We start from the raw sequence: 6000 nt of genomic DNA on the forward strand, positions 1-6000 counted from the left end.
GGATAACTGTTAATTTGTTGCATATGTATGCTGCTGCCTTTGCTCTCATACTGGATTTCTACCTGATGATAGTCTAGATCTGTGAGGCTGTCTTCAACAAGAAATTTAGGTCTGGTTGCCATGCATATCCTAAGGCTGGCCAAAGTCAGCAGTACTTTTAAATGCATAGGACCCTATTGGGCATCATTCTTCAAGGTCAGATAGAAATAGTTTTATCAGCCTGATTTTCTGGGTTTTCTTTGACATTTCTCTCCCCCCTTTGCCCCTACTTGTATGATTTTAGAAGTCTTTTCTTCCATTTGTTGTCTTCAGAGAAAAAGAACAAACAGTTCCAGTGTTTACTTTGCTTCTGATGTGACTGTTGACACAATTACTATAGGCTTCTTAGGAGGAAAGCGAGGGGGAAAGAAAAATCCCAACAAACTACTAAAAAAACCATGTTTATTAGGCTTTCTTCTGGGCACTGAGGTTAATTCTTGCTATAGAACAATTAACACATTTCAACCAGCTATTGTATTTGTACCTCCTGCATTACAGAAAATGTGCTTTTCACAAGGGAAAGCAGAAGTGGGGGAGACGGGTTTTTTGTTGTTTTCTTTCTTTTATGATAAAGTATGCCTACTTTGTTCTCACCTAGCCCTAGCTGAGGGCTTTTCCCCCTTCAGGACTGGGGAGGTGTTACAATGCAGGTTTGTTTGTGTGCTCCCTTATCCGAAAAGTCTCCTGAATTTCCTGCCTTTTATTATTATTTATTTCAAACGCGATGCTCAGTCTGTCCTTCTCCTTTGACCCAACTAACACAGCGCTTCTCCTTTCTTTCTCTTCCAGGCTCCCTGGGAGGGGGAATTGCAGCAGTCTGGCAGAAGAGCTCTGCCCCCCTTGCTTGGGGAGTGAAGTCAGAGGCAGCAGGAGGAGCTGGCTGGCTGTGTGTGTATGTGCAGAGCTCCTTGGCCGCCCTGTTTCCTGGTGCTCTGCTCCCTGACCCCAGTGGCAGTCCCTTCTCACTGCACGGCTCTGCTCTCTCCCTTCTTTGCTCTCGCTCGCTCTCCCCTCTGTCTCTCTCGCTTGCTCTCTCTCCCAGATCGAGGCTCTGCTCTCATTCTTTCTCTCTGTCTCTCTCATTTCCACTCTCCAGCCAGCCGGGGGACCCTCAGGGTCGAAGGTTTTGCCCTGCCTACACCAACCTCCACCTTCCAGCCTTTCTCTTAACCAGCTCTCTCAAATCCCCCATGGATCGGTTCCTCTCCCAGCACTGAAGGCATCCCTAGGACACACAGCAGCAGCCAGAAAAAGAAAGGTAATCAACCCCGATTAGAGAGAAGGGGAGAGAAATCAAATGGAAAAATAACAAAACACAAAGCCTCGGGTTAGAGGTGCCTTGTCATGTACAAGTAGAAGGGGATCAGACAGGGGCTAGCGCAGCAGCGCCTGAGCCAGGCTGCTTTAAACAATAATAAGAATAAAACTGGTTGCTTATTTTCCGTTCACCAGAATGATCATTTAGCTGGATGGTTTGGTTTTCATTTGTTTGGGGGTTATTTTTTGCACAGTGAAAAGCTCATTATTTTGTTGAGCTGTGTGTCTTGTCTCCCTCCCTCCACCCCATGCAAGCCCCCCCTCTATCCCCCACTGCGTTATTTCTTGTCTGGGGGGGGGGGGGGGGAGGTAGTGGTGGAAGTGATTTGGCAGCAGAGAGAGAGAGGGAAATGGGATGAATTTTCCTGGCTGTTTACTAGAAAGTCTCGGGTGATCGGGGTTATAATGTTAGAGCACGACCGGGGGAGGGTAGGCCAGGGAGCATTTTGCTTGCTGGAGAGACCAAGGAAACGGCAGATCAAGCGGGCGAAATGCAAAGTACAGTTACATTCAAACTGAAATGTGGCGTTTGCTCCGATTTTTTGTGCATTTGAAGGGGGCTTTTTCACCTCTCCCCCCCCCCGCCCCAAAGCAGGCAACCGGAGGGGCGGAGGGAAGCGAGACTCCAAGAAAAGTACCGATTGCATACCGGGTTCTTTTATATTCAGAGCTGGAGTTTCTGTGTCTTATTTATATGCGAGAGAACCACATTTTAAAACATGCTTTGAAATCCTGATCCCAGAGGCCTAGGGCACTTGGAAACCTTTAGAGAGGAGGGATATTTTTTCGAGGGGGGGGGGGAATTGTGGAAATGACACAGCTGCAATAAAAAGCATTTATTCTCTTGTTAGTTGACTATGTCGCTCGTTTCCCCCCCCCCCAAAATCAGTTTTAGTGCAAATGTGGGCGTGGAAAAATAACGAGCATTAATTTCAGAGAGCAGGGAGGGAAAAGGAGGATGGAAACTTTATGTATTTAAAAAAATGCAGAAATGCCCCCACCCCCCGAAGAAATAATAAACACAAGAGCAATTGCAAAATCAGGAGCTTGCAGGGCGGGTTTGTGCTTCCCGGGGGCTCTGGCTGTGTGTGTGTGTGTGTGTGTGTGTGTGTGTTTGATCTGGGCTATAATGCCAGCTCGCCTAGTGGAAGGGGAGATCGGATGGGATGAATGACGTTGGGAAAAGCGGGATGTTGTACAAAAGGCAGGATGGTGCGGTGTCAGAGCCATTGGCCACTGATTGCGATCAATCGATCCGAGCCTGGGAAAAAAGGGGGTGAAGGGGAGTGAGCCAAGCACCCAGCGCACTCACAACAGCCAGCACAGAGGGTGCCCAGAGAGTACGAGGCGGCAGCCGGGCATGGACTGACTGATAGAGGAGGTAGCGTGTGCAGACTGGTACCACTTCTACCTTTTCCGCCTAGTACTGAGTGCTACAGAGCTAACCATTTTGGCAACTGGATCGTTTATACTGAGGGATCGGCTTGCCACGAGGTTTTATTCCACAGACACATGAAGGGAGAGGAAGTCGGTGTGTGGGGTGGGGGGGAGGGAGGTGGTATTTATGAATGTACAGCGTTGCGTTTGTTTCTCTATGCGACTCACGGTGTATGTGCATAGTTTTTTGGATAAGCTTTCTGTGGGTATCACTAGTTTGATTTAACTTTTCATGCCTCCCGCTCTCTCTTGAAGTCTGCGAGCGCTTATCTAGAAGTGTGTGCAGAGTGGGTAATGTGTTGTCTAGAATGAAATTTTAAAACACACGTCTACACTTAGCATATGCGGTGCCACTCTTGATGAATAGGATGAAGTTGGAGTTGCATGAAAAGTATAGTACTGTACAGCATTGTAGGGATTTCGGGCAAATTGTTAAATAATCACTAGCACATCCTGCAATAACCTATAAGAGACCAAATAACTATCTTATTTATTGTGGTGGGCTTGTGTTAATATTTTTTTAATATGTTGTTGCTCTATCAACGTTGATATAACAGATATTGGAAGCCTACTTGAAAAGAAAATGTTAACAGCTAATTTAACCCCTTTTTTCCCTCTTCAGTTTTGACAGACTTCGACATTTTCTCCCACTAAATACCAGTCAGAAGAGAAAAAGCACTGATTGTTCAAACTGAGGACACACAAGTGCTTAAATCTGAGGGGGATTTTTTTTTAATGTAGTGCTATATAAGTCCAAAGAGCTATTATGTATAATGTTTTAATTACAGTTAAAATTAAAATAAAATTGTAAAAGCTGCTCAGTATGAATACTCCTTAGAAAAGTCGGCTGTAGTATAAAATTGTCTGCCTTTTGTTTTTAAAAGTGCCAGCCTTGTACATTTTATAGATGTAAAACTGAACAAACAGACCCATGCACTAAGGTATCTCTTTGTAACATTCTAAATCATAAATACACACTGAAAGATGGCTATTGTCATTCCCAGAATAACCTCTGGCATATCATTAGTAAAACATGATATAATGAAGTGGATTGCATATCCTTGTTATAGTTAGATTTCTTGCTTAAAAATTATCAGGTAAAAAGTGGCAAATATTGCATACTAGGTTGCACTTGACAGCTATGAAAAAACATGCAACTATTCTTTTGTGCTCATCATCTCAGTGAGTGCTTACTGTCAGGGGGGTGAGAAGAACTATAGTGCTGAAAAATAAGCCTTTTTTTCCTTGGGCCTAATACAAATTTGTTTATGAAAGTTCTGAAATACTCTGCTTCTGTTTGACATTGTCTTCAAAGAACTCCACATTAAAGAAGATAATAATCCGACACCTCTGATAGGTGAGCTGTATTGCTATATAAAACATTCAAGAGAAATTAGGAAAATTAAATTAAAATCAGCCTCCCCGTCATATATTTGACTTTTTTCCACGTCGGATGTTTGTTGTTACCTTTCAGTTTAATTTGTTGCTTTGTTTAACTTAGTCTTATTTAAGCATAAAGGTATATATTTAGGATTAAATATTATGGGAAGTTTTTACTTTAAATATTACAATGAAACAACTTAAAAGTATTTTCTATGACTATCGAATATCCTGTTAGTACTTCTGTTTTATGTTAGTTAGCTGAAATTTATATTTTTGTAATAGTTTTATGAACACTGTAAAATGATGTTTAATATTATCTTTGTGTATAATTCACTCTAATGAGCAAATTAATTTTTTTCTGAGTTACTTGTAATAGGAAATGTAATGTTCTGACTTTTGCTTATACTATTAATAGAAGTACATAGCCTTCCTAAAAGTCTGAGCAAAAATTTGGTTGTGGTTGCTTTTAATTTCTCTGTTTTGCACAGTAGATTTTGATTGCAAAAAAATAAGATTGGGCATGTAATTTCCACACTATTCCCTAATTTATGTAAACCCTAAAGTTCTTGTATAAAAATGTGTTTTTTTCCCCCCTTCAAGTCTTGATGGCTAACATTCTTTTTAATGACAGTCATTTCTCTAGCAGGAAGATGTTTTCATTTGTATTTACTTTTGAGTGCAGTGCAATTATGCAGTTTTTACGCTGCACACTCTTAATAGTTTGTATCTCAAAAGAATTACAGTACTCAGAACAGGACTGCAATTTGAAGCAGGTGTTGTGTTTTACTGTTATGCAAAATAACAGTATAATATAATTGTGAGGGAAATTAAGGAAACAGCTGCAAATTTGGTATGGAAACTACCACATTATGATTCGTGAGCAGTTATTACATGTATCTTACATCACACTTAACAGGGCAAAGATTTGATTTAGTAAATCTTACCTTGTTGATTTTTATCCCTCAGACCCTTAGTACTATTCTTATGAGGGCAAATTAGTATAAAGACCAAACAGTGATTTCACTGAAACATACAAAATCACAAGTAGCTCTCTCTCGTGGTGAGAATTTTAAGGTTTAGTTTAATTTTGTCTGCTTTTTACTGATTGGAAATGGATGAGAGAATCTATTCCTGGAATGAAGATTGTGGCATTTCTTTGCCCAACTAACATATGGAAGCGGAGGTAGGCCTGAGGTTGTAAAATAATAAAATAAATGGCCTATGGCAGGCCATCTGCCATTTGCTGGGCATTTTTTCAATATTTTATGCCAAACTGGAAACTAGTCTTTTAATCTAAATAATTTTTATTACAAAGAAAAGATTTCAAAATTTTAATGTTGCATGTGGTAAACATACTTCTGTTTGGGAGCTAAGAGTAGTCCAAGAGTATCACTGTAGGAAAAATATTGCATAGTTTGATGCCCGAGGTTCAGATCAGTCTCCTCCCTTCTATTTCATACGTTCTCATCTCAGCACATGGAGATTTACTCTTGTAACTTACACATAAATACAAGAACCTGCACCTTGCATCTAGTAATTTAAGGCCAGATCCTCCAGATCTGGCCCATAAATAGTACACTTATACAGAGATTGAAAGTGCTTTACAGACATTAACTGATCAATTTTCACAATACCCTTGTAAAGTAGGGTCGTCTTGATACCCTCATTTTACAGATGGGAGGGTGGGGGAGAAATGATTTTATGAAGGAGTCAGAACTAAGATTAGAAGTTGGGAGTTCCTGGCTCTTAGGCCTGTGCTCACACTGCTAGACCACCGGGCTGGGCTTCTCCACTCTGAATGCTAATATTCTTTATGATGGCTCT

At 41.1% G+C, this 6000-nt stretch overlaps 1 protein-coding gene across 1 annotated transcript in view; it reads left to right on the top strand.

Annotated features, from left to right (window-relative positions):
- Window positions 1-1056: 1056 nt before the first annotated feature.
- Window positions 1057-6000, top strand: part of MPPED2 (metallophosphoesterase domain containing 2) — a 131570-nt gene continuing 126626 nt past the window's right edge. Inside the window, exon 1 of the mRNA XM_024194937.2 lies at window positions 1057-1297. The gene's annotated coding sequence lies outside the window, so the exon portion shown is untranslated. The remainder of the gene's footprint in view (window positions 1298-6000) is intronic.

This window comes from Terrapene carolina, unplaced genomic scaffold (assembly GCF_002925995.2).
Source record: "Terrapene carolina triunguis isolate 2854851 unplaced genomic scaffold, T_m_triunguis-2.0 Scaffold96, whole genome shotgun sequence".
NCBI classification, from domain to species: Eukaryota; Metazoa; Chordata; order Testudines; family Emydidae; genus Terrapene; species Terrapene triunguis.